The sequence below is a fragment of the Podarcis erhardii genome (genome assembly GCF_964252035.2).
Source record: "Podarcis erhardii genome assembly, chromosome: 15".
In the NCBI taxonomy this organism is placed as follows: Eukaryota; Metazoa; Chordata; class Lepidosauria; order Squamata; family Lacertidae; genus Podarcis; species Podarcis erhardii.
Window position 1 is genome coordinate 2,953,231 of NC_138505.1, and position 14,592 is coordinate 2,967,822.

The window sequence follows — 14,592 nt, forward strand, 5'->3', positions numbered from 1 at the left end:
TTATTCCTCGCAAAAAGACATCAACATTTCAGGGCTCATTTATCCATATGTGCATTTGCCGATACTCATCTTCTCCTATTAGGGACATTTTTATTATTATTATTATTTTACTAATCAACTTCCAGGGATTTGCTGCACTTCTGCATGTTATCTTCACCAATATACACGTTTTTATGCACACTTAGTCCCAGTTGGTGCATTTTTTAATCACAGCACTTGGCTGGACGGCTGCGCTGCAAAAATTCGGGGAAGTACGAATTTCGAGGGACGGCAGAGTTTCGGTTCGTGCATTGTTTCATAAAGTGCAAAATCAGGCAATTTCGCCTTTAAGCACGAACTGAATTCAATTTATCCCCCTTGTCACTAATAGATACGCAAGGGAGCCAGATTGATGAGCAGATACCCTGGAGAGATAAGACAGATTAGACACCGGGAGAAAGATTCGGACCAGCGCATAACAGCGACCGCACCCTGGGCCATGGCTTTGACTGAGGGAGTCAAAGATTGAGCTGACAAGAGCAATACAGTGGTACCTCGGGTTAAGAACTTAATTCGTTCTGGAGGTCCGTTCTTAACCTGAAACTGCTCTTAACCTGAAGCACCACTTTAGCTAATCGGGCCTCCTGCTGCCACCGCGCCACTGGAGCACGATTTCTGTTCTCATCCTGAAGCAAAGTTCTTAACCCGAGGTACTATTTCTGGGTTAGCGGAGTCTGTAACCTGAAGCGTCTGTAACCTGAAGTGTCTGTAACCCGAAGTACCACTGTATTTTGTATTCTGGACATGTACATCCAGGTGTTTTTTTCGTTCCGGAGGTCCATTCTTATCCTGAAACTGTTCTTAACCTGAGTACCACTTTAGCTAATGGGGCCTCCTGCTGCCGCCACACAATTTCTGTTCTCATCCTCAGTGGCGTAGCGTGGGGGGTGCAGGGGGGGCCGGTCGCACCGGGCGCAACATCTGAGGGTTAGTGTTAGGGGGTGCAAATCCACGGGTTAGGGGGCGCAAATTACTTGCCTTGCCCCGGGTGCTGACAACCCACGCTACGCCACTGCTCATCCTGAAGCAAAGTTCTTAACCCGAGGTACTATTTCTGGGTTAGCGGAGTCTGTAACCTGAAGCGTCTGTAACCTGAAGTGTCTGTAACCCGAAGTACCACTGTATTTTGTATTCTGGACATGTACATCCAGGTGTTTTTTTCGTTCCGGAGGTCCATTCTTATCCTGAAACTGTTCTTAACCTGAGTACCACTTTAGCTAATGGGGCCTCCTGCTGCCGCCACACAATTTCTGTTCTCATCCTCAGTGGCGTAGCGTGGGGGGTGCAGGGGGGGCCGGTCGCACCGGGCGCAACATCTGAGGGTTAGTGTTAGGGGGTGCAAATCCACGGGTTAGGGGGCGCAAATTACTTGCCTTGCCCCGGGTGCTGACAACCCACGCTACGCCACTGCTCATCCTGAAGCAAAGTTCTTAACCCGAGGTACTATTTCTGGGTTAGTAGAGTCTGTAACCTGAAGCGTCTGTGATCCCTCCGTGGGCCGGATCTCGTGCATGGCTGCGATTTCCGGCGTCTGTGCAGACATGATTTCCGGCGTTGGCATCTGCGCAGAAGCGATTTTCGGCATCTGAGCATGTGCAGACGCGATTTCTGGCACCGTGGACTCGCCGAACGGTCAGCAAGGTTCGGGGGCAGCTCATGGGCTGGTTCTGGTTCTAGCCCCCTCAGACAGAAAGGAATGCAAAGAGATCACGTGCTCAATGAATAGGTAACAAAGGAAAGACCATACATGTATAATTAGTACAGTGGTACCTCAAGTTACATACGCTTCAGGTTACAGACTCCGCTAACCCAGAAATAGTACCTCGGGTTAAGAACTTTGCTTCAGGATAAGAACTGAAATCATGTTCCAGCGGTGCGGCAGCAGCAGGAGGCCCCATTGGCTAAAGTGGTGCTTCGGGTTAAAAACAGTTTCGGGTTAAAAACAGACCTCTGAGATGAATTAAATACTTAACCCGAGGTACCACTGTATTGTGTTGTAACTTTAGATTGGAGGAAGTTCATGCATATGTATTGCTTTAATAGATAATAGCTATGTATATTAAATGGGACACAGGTGGTTCTGTGGGTTAAACCACAGAGCCTAGGGCTTGCTGATCAGAAGGTCGGCGGTTCGAATCCCCGCAACGGGGTGAGTTCCCGTTGCTCGGTCCCTGCTCCTGCCAACCTAGCAGTTCGAAAGCACGTCAAAGTGCAAGTAGATAAATAGGTACCGCTCCGGCAGGAAGGTAAACGGCGTTTCCGTGCGCTGCTCTGGTTCGCCAGAAGCGGCTTAGTCCTGCTGGCATAGGCGCCGACTCCATGGGGCTTGAGGGGGCCCGAGCCCCCTCAAAAATTCGTTTGGGGGGGCTCCGCCCCCCCAATAATCTCCGGCGCCCCTCCAGCAGAGCGCCATCGCCGCCCCTCCCCCAGCCCAAAATGCACAGGGAGGGGCGGGCTGCATGCCTCCTGCCCTCCCTCCCGAGCAAAAGCTCCACCCAATTTCCTTTGGAGCTGATTAATAGGCGCAGCACGCTCTCCCCTATTCGCTCACGAGGAGGCAGCGCCACTTTATTTGCATATTCATGAGCTTATTTATTATTCATGAGCTTTCCCGGGCCCCCCCAATATTTTTTATAAGTCCGCGTCCCTGCCTGCTGGCCACATGACCCGGAAGCTGTACGCCGGCTCCCTCGGCCAGTAAAGCGAGATGAGCGCCACAACCCCAGAGTCGGCCACAACTGGACCTAACAGTCAGGGGTCCCTTTACCTTTATGTATATTAAGGAGGCCCCACCCTTTGGGGGCTTTGCTGAGCTTTTGGGGAGTAATCCCACTGAGCCTTTATTGCTAGCAATAAACACCCTTTTGTTATTCTTCAATGCTGCTGGAGTTTTTCCTTTCAATCACCCTCTTAACCTCCAGCCCAAGGAAGCAGTGAGTTGCAGGCGGGCATCTCAAAGGCTTTCAGGACACCAGGGGAAGACCACAAGGGCACCGTGTTGGGGAATCCTGAAGTCTGAAAAGAGTCTGTTGCGCTTCCTTGCTGCTCTGGACGGTTTCCTAGCCTGCCAGGCCGTTGAGAAACAGATGTGTGCTGCTGAACAACACGGTCAATTCTCCTGCGGAAGGGTCGGAGACATGAATATCAAATTTACTTTCATGGCATGGGCTAGTTTAGACACACGCTCCCTCGCACACCCTCTTTGCTCCATTTTTGGAAAGGAAGATGCACACCTGGTATACCATTCGCAGCAATGGTCCCGATCTCGTCTCCTCGCCCTGCCAGGGTCCGGCCCCATCTCGCCTCCCAAACTGCAGCATCCGCATCTCTACTTGGCCACACTGTTGCAGCTCCGCTCTGCAGCATCTAGGTCCACCTCCAGGCCCTGTAATGCGGTGGGAGCCATAAATCGTGCCGCTGCCGCCGCCACTGCAAAAACCAGCAGGGCCAAAGCTCTAATTGAAATCAGGCTCTTGGCACGAGGGCGAGGGGTGTGCGCGATATAAATGCCCATGTAAGCAAAAAGAAGAGAAAGGTCTCCTTTTTCCCAAAGCTGGGAATGGGGAGAGATGAGGACTCAGGCTTTATTTTGCCATCCGAAACTTGGCAGCCTGCAGCGGGCGGGCAGGAGGAGAATGAGGAAAAGATAAAAATTAAAAAGTTGAAAGGAGGTAGCTGCGTGATCTGTGCTTCGCCAGTGATGATTGTTAGGATGTGACCGGCTTGGTCCTTGCTCAGCAACCGGTTCGGCAAGGAACCAGGAGATTGTTCCAACCTGAAGGCCCCATTTCCTTTCAGGTAATGTTTTAAGGGCCACATGTCGGGGGGGGGCAGAGGAAAAGTGGGAAGAGCAATGAAGGTAACTTTTTACCTTTGCACAGACACACAACCCTCTATCCCCCATCCAGGCATGAGCACAATTCAAAGTGTTGGTGCTGACCTTTAAAGCCCTAAACGGCCTCAGTCCAGTATCCCTGAAGGAGCGTCTCCACCCCCATCGTTCAGCCTGGACGCTGAGGTCCAGCTCCGAGGGCCTTCTGGTGGTTCCCTCATTACGAGAAACCAAGTTACAGGGAGCCAGGCAGAGGGCCTTCTCGGTGGTGGCATCTGCCCTGTGGAACACCCTCCCACCAGATGTCAAGGAAATAAACAACTATCTGATGCTTAGAAGACATCTGAAGGCAGCCCTGTTTAGGGAAGCTTTTAATGTTTGAAGCATTACTGTATTTTAATATTTTGTTGGAAGCCGCCCAGAGTGGCTGGGGGAGCCCAGTCAGATGGGTGGGGTATAAATATTATTATTATTATTATTATTATTATTATTATTATTATTATTATTGTCGTCGTCGTCATCATCATCATCATCATCAGGGATGCAGCCCAGCCAAGAGGATGCAGAGCAGGACCAGAGAGGGGTGGGGCCTGGGGAAGGTTCTGAGGGCCAGAGAAAGAGGGCCAAGGGGCTGCATTTGAGGTTCCCCCACCGCTCCCTTAAAGCAGAGGGAGTGTGGTGCAATGATTAACCTGGGAGATCTGGGTCTGACTCCTCACTCGGGTATAAAACTCACTGGGCAGCCTTGGGCCAGTGACCTCTTCTCAGTCTAACCTACCTCACAGGGTTGTTGGGAGGATAAAATAGGGAGAACAAGACTCACCAGCAGCATCTTAAAAAGCAGAGATACCACCTTGCCAACAAAGGTCCGTATAGTTAAAGCTCTGGTTTTCCCAGTCGTGATGTCTGGAAGTGAGAGCTGGACCATCAAGAAGGCTGATCGCCAAAGAATTGATGCTTTTGAGTTATGGTGCTGGAGGAGACCCTTGAGAGTCCCATGGACTGCAAGAAGATCAAACCGATCCTTTCTGAAGGAAATCAGCCCTGAGTGCTCACTGGAAGGACAGATCCTGAAGCTGAGGCTCCAAGACTTTAGCTACCTCATGAGAAGAGAAGACTCCCTGGAAAAGACCCTGATGTTGGGAAAGATGGAGGGCGCAAGGAGAAGGGGACGACAGAGGACGAGATGGTTGGATAGTGTTCTCGAAGCTACCAGCATGAGTTTGATCAAACTGCAGGAAGCAGTGGAAGACAGGAGTGCCTGGCGTGCTCTCGTCCAGGGGGTCATGAAGAGGCGGACACGAGTAAATGACTAAACAACAACGTGTCCAGAGGAGGGCAACCAAAATGGTCCAAGGCCTGGAAACGATGCCTTATGAGGAACGGCTAAGGGAGCTGGGCATGTTTAGCCTGGAGAAGAGGAGGTTAAGGGGTGATATGATAGCCATGTTCAAATATATAAAAGGATGTCACATAGAGGAGGGAGAAAGGTTGTTTTCTGCTGCTCCAGAGAAGCGGACACGGAGCAATAGTTCCAAACTACAAGAAAGAAGATTCCACCTAAACATTAGGAAGAACTTCCAGACAGTAAGAGCTGTTCGACAGTGGAATTTGCTGCCAAGGAGTGTGGTGGAGTCTCCTTCTTTGGAGGTCTTTAAGCAGAGGCTTGACAACCATATGTCAGGAGTGCTCTGATGGTGTTTCCTGCTTGGCAGGGGGTTGGACTCGATGGCCCTTGTGGTCTCTTCCAACTCAAGGATTCTATGATTCTATGATTCTATGATTCTAACAACAACAAGACTCACCACCTTGAGCTCCTTGGAAGAAAAGGTAATAAATAAACAAACAAGTATCTTTCCTCGCTGGCCTTGAAATCTCCCTGGGATGTTGGTGAATTGCTCCAAGCCCCGCCGGGCTCTTTAAAACACTGGAACCTGCATCTTGAGAAAAGATGCCATCAGTACTAGGATCATAAATACTTAAAAAGCCTTTTTGTTTTCACCTCCTTCCAAAGCTGCTTCTTTTTTCAACCCCAGGCTGCATTTAGCAGAGATTCTTCCTCTTTTCTTCCACCTATTTCCCCCTAGGGAACATTTATTGATTTGACCCACATAGTCGTAGCTGAAAGCTGTCGGAGTCGTCCGTGGCGCCGCTAAATCTCTAGAGAGAGGAAGGGAAATTTATTTCCGTTTGGTGACTATCTGTAAGCAGCCCGGGGAGTTCTGACACCCTAAATAATCTCTCCCACGCCTCCCCATCGCGCCACCAAAGAAAGGATGCTTTTGGAAAGCTGGGAAGGTGGTTCTGCTTGCAAAAATCTTGCCACCAGCAGAGCAGGCAGTCTAAACGCCATTCCTGGCAAAGGCAGCAATGGGTCTTGGAGCAGAATCTGGCTCCCCAAGAATCCCACATCCACTTTGAAGAGGCCAGGTTTCCAGGGAGGTGCACTGAGCAGGTTTCTAGATCTCAAGCCTTTGAAATGGTCATGCTTACAACTCCCAAGTAAGAGAGCCAGGGGGGTGTAGTGGTTAAGAGCATCAGGCTAGGACTTGGGGAGGTAAAGGTAAATGTAAAGGGACCCCTGACTATTAGGTCCAGTCGTGGCCGACTCTGGGGTTGCGGCGCTCATCTTGTTTTACTGGCCGAGGGAGCCGGCGTACAGTCATGTGGCCAGCAGGACTAAGCCGCTTCTGGCAAACCAGAGCAGTGCACGGAAACGCTGTTTACCTTCCCGCCGGAGCGGTACCTATTTATCTACTTGCACTTTGACGTTCTTTCGAACTGCTAGGTGGGCAGGAGCTGGGACCGAGCAACGGGAGCTCACCCCGTCACGGGGATTCGAACAGCCGACCTTCTGATCGGCAAGCCCTAGGCTCTGTGGTTTAACCCACAGTGCCACCCACGTCCCTGTATTTTAATATTCTGTTGGAAGCCGCCCAGAGTGGCTGGGGAAGCCCAGCCAGATGGGCAGGGTATAAATAATAAATTGTTGTTGTTGTTGTTGTTGTTGTTGTTGGGCTGGAGGGTGGTTTCAATACACCCACACCCCTCCATCCTCCAGCAAACAAGCAGGAGGCATTGCCAGAATCTATCAGGAGGGTTTGTGGCCTGGACAGGGTTCCAAGGACCAGATATAAAGGTCCTGGGGGCTGCATTTCGCCTCTGGGCGTGAGGTTCCCTTCGTCTGCTATAGCTGTTGCAGGATCTAGGTGCTCTTGCAACAAGATGTGTTTTTGTTTTAATGCAAACTCTGAGTATGTACAGACTCGTTTAAGAAACGTGTCTCCAGTATAAATTTCACACCGCGCCCCCGCCCCGAGAAAAGACCAGCTGAAAGCTTAGACATTTCATCAATGAATCTATTTATTCAAAAGAGTATGTTACAATTAGTTACACTAATTGACTTTTACCGAACAAAATTTTAAGAGTGGTTAGCTCTAAAGAAAATGAAGTATGAAACACTGCAGGAAAGTGGAGAACGATTTTGTGTTTTCCTTTTTTTTACCCTTTGCTTCCCCACCCCCACCCCCACCCCCACAAAAAGAATCTGTTTTCTCCTCCACATCCTGAAAGTGCAACAAAAAAATACAATCGCATTTTAAACTGTATTTTTTTTTTGCCTTCTCCCCCCCCCTCTTTTTCTCCTTTTTTTCCTGTTTTTTCTGTGTTTTGTTTATGTTTTTACTGTGATTTTATGGGTGTTAGCTGCCCTGAGCCCGGCTCTGGCTGGGGAGTGCGGGGTATAAATAAAGTTGTTGTTGTTGTTGTTTTAAGAAGCAGCATCAGGGAGGAGCAGGGGCAGATGTTTAGGCTAATTCCAGGTATATAGGAAGCTGCCTTATGCAGAGTCAGGCCACTGGTTCATCTGACTCAGTGCTGTCTGCACTGACTGGCAGCAGCTGTTCAGGATTTAAAGTGGGGGTGAGAGGGGTCGGTGCACACCTACGCCTCTCGCTCTCCAGGCTTCAGCAAAAGCCTGCATTCACCCCATAGGACCCCATTTCCCCTTCATTTTTGGAGGGGGAAAAGTGCGTCCTATAGGGTGAAAACTATGGTACTTTTTAAAAGGTGTCGGGAATGAACCTGGGACTCTTTCTGCATGCAAAGGCGGCTGCTCTGCTCCCCGAAGGACATCCCCCCCCCCCAGCCCCTGAGTGTAGAAAGACTGACAGCTGTTGGGAAGAGGCTTTGGCAGTCCAGAATCTGAAATATGCTCTTAATACGCCACTGTTGGCTTCCTCCTTCTCGCTGACAGGTTAAGCAGTCTGAAGAAAGCCGTTTGAAGAGTCTGTGCCTGGGGGAGTCAGGCTACTAAAAAAAGAACGGTTTCTCCATTTGGTCCTTGCAGAGGGTTAATTTACTTGGCCCGATATCCTCTTTTTGCGGCACAGGGCGAGTGCAAGATGACTGAATCTGCAATTGGGCATAGAATTTGGTGTTCTGACTACCTCAGGGCTTTTCTTTTTCCTTTGAATATAAGGTGCTAGTCCTCAAGCTCGGGGGAAAGCGTTAAAATGCCCAACACCTGATTAAATGTCAGAAGCTATGGCGGCAAGAATCACCAGCAGGTTTTGTGGGGGGGCATCTAACCTCAGGACCCCTGAGCGCGCACAAGGCAAGCTGCAAAACAGGGCACCATGCTGGCCTTGCCAACAAAGGTCCATATAGTAAAAGCTCTGCTTTTCCCAGTAGTGATGTATGGAAGTGAGAGCTGGACCATAAAGAAGGCTGATCGCCAAAGAATTGATGCTTTGGGGCTGCATTTGAGGTTCCCCCACCGCTCCCTTAAAGCAGAGGGAGTGTGGTGCAATGATTAACCTGGGAGATCGTCCAGGGGGTCATGAAGAGGTGGACATGACTAAACGACTAAACAACAACATGCTGGCTTAGCTAAAGCATAGTGACGGACTCTGGCCATTCTAGTGTTTTGTTCAGGGGGGGGTGTGTGATCTAGGTATTTGTCCAAAACTTGAGGCTCTTGCGTTCGACAACAGTCACTTTCAGAGGCTTTTTCTCTTTCTCTCTCTCATGCCCAAAAGGTGTTAGAAACCTGTGTTACGTAACGCATGGAATGCTCCCGGGGAACTGCAAGGATAATGGAACCAAAGGCTTTTCTTTGTTCAAAAAGCAGTTGTAGGGTTCGTGTTGCCTTGCTGGAGATCTTTCAGCACAAAGTGGAGACCCCCTGCCTATTAAAACTCAATTTTTAAAAGTTGTGTGCAATGCAGGATGAGGCAGGCTGACTCAGAAGCAAGCCCCAATTACTTCGGTGGAGCAGGGGTTGGCGAAGTCTGATGTTCGGACTTCTTGTGACTCTTCTGGGGGGTCACATGTCAGGTGTGGGCGGGGCCAAAAGTGGGTGGAGCAATGAATGCAAGGCTGGTGGGGGGCGTAGACTCATGAAAGCTCCGAGGGCCGGGTGGAAACAGCTGAAGGGCCACATTCAGCCCTCAGGTTCCCCACTCCTTAAGTACGGAATTGCAGTAAAAAAAGGTAAAGGGACCCCTGACCGTTAGGTCCAGTCGTGGCCGACTCTGGGGTTGCGGCGCTCATCTCGCTTTACTGGCCAAGGGAGCCGGCGTATAGCTTCCAGGTCATGTGGCCAGCATGACTAAGCCACTTCTGGCGAAACAGAGCAGCACACAGAAATGCCGTTTACCTTCCCGCCAGAGTGGTACCTATTTATCTACTTGCACTTTGATGTGCTTTCGAACTGGTAGGTTGGCAGGAGCAGAGACCGAGCAACAGGAGCTCACCCCGTCACAGGGATTCGAACCGCCCACCTTCTGATCGGCAAGTCCTAGGCTCTGTGGTTTAACCCACAGCGCCACCCGCATCCCAGAAAGGCACCAATAAGCCAACGAATTCTCCTTAAGGATGCTGTTCCTGGCTTTGGCACGAGCCCACGAAGGCCATGCAGGTCCCAGATGCAACACAGGGGCCAAACTGTGCCCCCAATTGGAAGCAGCCAGTTGCCGACACGTACCCCACAAACATTTGCTTTTGACATCACCCGGCATAGCCTCACGGCTGCTTGGGAGCTTTATCCTGTTACGGATGCTAAGAATAGCCTCTCCATCAAAAAAAAAAAGAAAATGTAGCTCCTGAATATTCAAATTAGGAATGCACCGAGCTGTTGTACAAAAACACAAACACCCTGACCCATTTAGGGGGGGAAATAAATTCCTGCTTAGCTTACATGGCGCGTTGGAGTTGCCGCCAGGGATGGCTTTGTGAGTAATGCCTTAAAAAAAAAAAAAAAGGAAGAGAAGTCACCAGCTCAGAAAATGAAGATGCGTTAAAGGAAGCCAGAAGGGATGCCTTTTTTTAAAAAAAAAAAAAACACCTACATGTCGCTTGCAAAGCAGGAGGGAAAGTCAGGGAGGAGTGGAGCGTGAGAAGCAAGAGAAAAACAGGTGCAATGCATATGGAAGGCATTCATGTTTCCACGCACTTGACGGATTTAATCTGGATTGCCAGAGAGCCGATTAGTGAGGGAGGGGGGGGGAATCTTGCCTAGGGCAAAGGACCGGAGTTCTACTTTCAAGTGATGCAGCTCATAAATTCAGGAGAATTGAGAGGCAGGCTGTTCTTTCCCCTGGGGGCCACAGATATTTGCTTTTCCGCAAAACTGGTCTGTGCATAGCTAAAAATAAAAATAAATAACATCTTCCAATTGCAAAGAAACGACCAAGCTTATATTCAGGGCGCAAAGGGAGAAGGCGACTTGGCAGTCTATTTGGGGCTCTCGAGTTACTCTGATTTATAGGGGGTTTTTTTTATTATTCCCTAACAGAGGATTCTAGCATGTCAAGGAGACAGCTAGGCTTCAGCCTTGCATGCTAGATTTCCACATACAGGAAGTTTCATTGTAATGTTCTTTAGAAGAGCAATCACACAGCTCCCACCGCCACCTAAAGCAGCCCAGTCCAAGCTTTGCCACTTGGGTTTTGATGAGTTCTGGGTTCTTGCTGTCAAGGGCCCAGAGGGTTGAAGCTTTGCCCAGGAACGAATCTGTGCTCAGAGCATAAACTCTCACCTCTCAGCACACTGTCTCCTTTCCATTTTACTTGCGAGTCGCTCCCAGGATTCCTCATGGTTCTCCTACTGCCGTGTTTCTGGGCTGGGTGGGGACCAGCTGCCGGCAGGTGGCAAGGTTCTGGATTTCAGAATGTGCGCAAGGCTACACAACTCGCTGGCCCCTTCCTCTCACACACCAACACCCTGCAAGGTGTTGGTGAATCTGCGGCCATAAAGTGCGGAGCGCGCCACTAATTTAGATGGCTTTAAATGGGGAGGCGTGTTGGTAACAACTGGTCATAACGGTTACAGAACCTCCAGTGTCAGAGGCAGTCTACCTCCTAATGCCAAGTGGTGGAGCAGGCCCACTGGGCTTTCACACCCCAAGCGTGGGCTTCCTGGTGGCCAATGGACCTTTGCTAAGACTCCCGAGTTGCTCTGGCAGGCAAAAGGGGGCGATTCCCAGGGCTGAGACCATCACGCCAAAAACTTTTCTCCCTAATGCAGGAGCAGCAAACATGGTCGCCCTCTGGACGTCCCCGGAGTCCAGCTCCCAGTTGCAGCCAGCAAGGCCGATGGTCAAGGATGGTGATGATGGGAGTTCAACAGCACCCGGACGAGGCCAAGTTGGGTACCCTGACGGGGCTCTGCCCCAAATTCTCCTGCAAGTTCTTACCGGAAAGAGCAACATCAGAACCACAGCCACATCAACGAAGGTAAACGCCAACGTTTTAAAACCAAGGTCAAAACTGCTGCGAATCAAGTTGAAGATGTAAGAGCACATTGCAGGGACTTCTATGGAGAGGAGAAATATCTGCTTATAACAGCAGTGATGCCTTGTTGGCACTGACCCATGGCAGGGCCTTCTGGGTGGTGGTCCCCTGGTTGCACAATGTCCCCCCAGTGCGATGTATCTGTCTCCATCTTTATGACATTTGAGGAAGTTGAAAATGCCCCTGTTGCAACCCTGTGATCACTGGGTGGAATAAGGTTTTCAACTGTTAGAGGTTCCCAAAGTGAATGGTGGGGTGGCTTTGGAAGGGGGCACTAAGCGGCAAGGAGGGGGTTGCCAGAGGTGTTGATGCCTCTCTCGAGACTTTGAGAAGCTGACATCACCGGATCAAGTTCGGTTTTGTCAAATTAAGCTAGCTTCAATTGGATTCTGAATGAACATGTGATTGTTTCAAATTCCTCAAGAGGACAACCTCTAGCTACTGCGACGCACTGCTCTCCTCACTCCCCGATTTCATGTCACGCATCATGTTTTAAACATTTTGCAATCTGCTCAGAGACCCCTTCTGTGTTGTGCGACTGATAAACTGAATGCATAATAGACTGTAACAAACCTCCGTGTAATAACTGTGTCTTGGGAGATACACGTTTGAGAAGTTAAGAGAGGGATGGGGAACATTGGCTGAACCTCTGCATGGTCAGTCACGGGAGCTGTGGCTCGGAGGCTCCTGGAGGGCCAGAGGTTCCCCATACCCAAGGTCAGGGTTGTTAATAGAAGTCTCCACAGCCCCCGACAATGCAGGAATAGGCACATTCACTCAATAGTTCCATTTTATCAGCCATTATAAATACTCCTTTCTGCTCCTCTAGGGATGTTTCAGGCCACCAGAAATCCCCAGCTGGAAAATCCCCTGGAAAACTCACATGCCCTCTCCCCAAAAACAAAAAAAAAAAGAAGAAGTTTGAACTTCCTGAAGCTCCGGCAAACAAGATGAACTCAATTTCTTTCTAACGCTTCTCTGGCTGCGGCTGGTGCCTGCAGCTACTCAGGTTTGAACCAGCTCCTGAAAGCACTCTCTTGAAGAGGAGGAACCACTGAAAAGCAGAGGTGAGGCCCACCTTGCCTGGAATGATGCGATAAGTTGAGGAAATAAGTTGACTGGCTAGAGAGTTCTGCGTGACTTCCATGTTTGAACTTCTTCTACAAAGAGAGGGGAACAGAGGCTGCCTGGAGTCACTCGGCCAGGGAAAGCGCTCTGCGCCAGCTCAGAAGGCACATGGCACACTGCCCGCCCCAGGAGGGAATCCTAGCCTCAAACACAGATGAAGCCTTACCTTAAGACCTGGAGAGAGAGAGAGACAGAGAGAGAGACAAGATCTTTCTCACAATCTTCCCATTGCCAGCGCTGGCCACCCTACGGGGCCAACAGTTTGGAGGCAATTCTTATTCTACATGGGAGGATTCCCTTCAGCTGCAGTCTGCACCCTGAAAAAGTTGGAGCCAAACTCTGCTTCAAGCCTGAAGGAAGAGACACCCCATAGATGTTTGAGGCATTAGAGGGGGTCATTTTGAAGGAATGGGTTTCCCAAATCTAAAAACCTGACTGTGTAGTCAGTCTGGAACGGGCCCCAAAATCCGCATTTTTCCTTCTGCAAGGGAGCATTTCTAAAATGCATTAACTTGTGCTGTTGAGCAAATGCATAACAGGAACCCATCTGTATAAACAAAGCGCTCTCCTTTATCAGTCCATGACGGCAATGTATGGCCTTGACTGTTCCAGTGGAGCAGGGATGGCACGTCTGGGTCTTATCTTACATCCTGACCACACTCTGACACATAGACCTAGTCCGGGAACAGCGCCAGGAGAGTTGGTGACCTTTTTACCCCAAGATAAGAGTGCCGGAACAGGAATACCCTTATATGGTCAAGAGTACAGGAAGAGGAACAACCTTTTATGGTTAAAAGTACCGGAGCAGGAACACCTGTGATGTCAACCTGCATGTATAAGCTGATGTGGCTGGATTCCTGGGGAAGTGGGGAGAGGGTGCCTAGAGGATATATATACTGCATGAAATTTCTCATTTCTTTGGACTTGCGGACCACGCAAGTGCCTTCTGCTATCCGGAGAGCAGAATAAACTCTTTCTCTGAACCAACCCTCGGTGTCATTTGACTTCCTTCCTCCCATCCAGGAGCAACGCTCACCCTACCAATTGGTAAAGTCCAATAAGGCTACAATTTCACCTCCCTGCCCAGTTTCCTCCAGGTCACAGCTTGAGGCTGCTGCCTTAGCAACCAAGGAAGGCAAACCATTGGGGTCCCTCCAGCTCAGCAAAGCCCACACTGACTTGCAGAGATCCTCCAAGTTTCAGGTAAAGGACGTTCTCAGCTCTACCAGGAAGGAGACCAGGGACCTTCTGGCCGCTCTCCCATATGAGCTGCGGCCTTTGCCCTTGAAACAGAACACCATTCCAGTCCTCATGGTTCTGAGTAAGGCAAGTTTAAGCAAGGATGTAAGATGCTGCCTTAGAGCAAGACAGGCCACTGGACAATGTAGCTCAGGACTGTCCACTGAGGAGATTTCACCCCTCCCATATCCAAGAATCTCCTGATGAGTCTGCTGATTCTCCAGAGAGGAGGAGCAGTGTTCTGCTTTCTATTTATTCAGCTCCAGCACCAAGTCAGTCAGTGTGTCGGAAAGAGAGAGAGAGACTGAGTGTTAGAGATCGTGTGTAGAGATAAGGTTGCTGCTAAGAGCAGCTGCAGACACTCAGTGCAGCATTCATTTATGCTTAGACCTATTTAGCTCTGTATATAGTTTTGTATTATAGTAGTTATAGAATAAAAGAAGATATTCTACAGAGCTGCTCTCCGAGTCGTTTATACACTGCTAGACTCTGCTATACTCTGCTGTGCAACGACTGTCTTCTTGTGGAAGTGAATCCGGTGCTCACAACTGTAAGCTGTGA

General features: G+C 49.8%; 1 long non-coding RNA gene across 1 annotated transcript in view; it reads left to right on the forward strand.

Annotated features, from left to right (window-relative positions):
• The window catches only part of LOC309330183, a 37,846-nt gene that overhangs the window by 17,003 nt on the left and 6,251 nt on the right, over positions 1 to 14,592 (forward strand). The gene's annotated exons all lie outside the window — the stretch shown is intronic.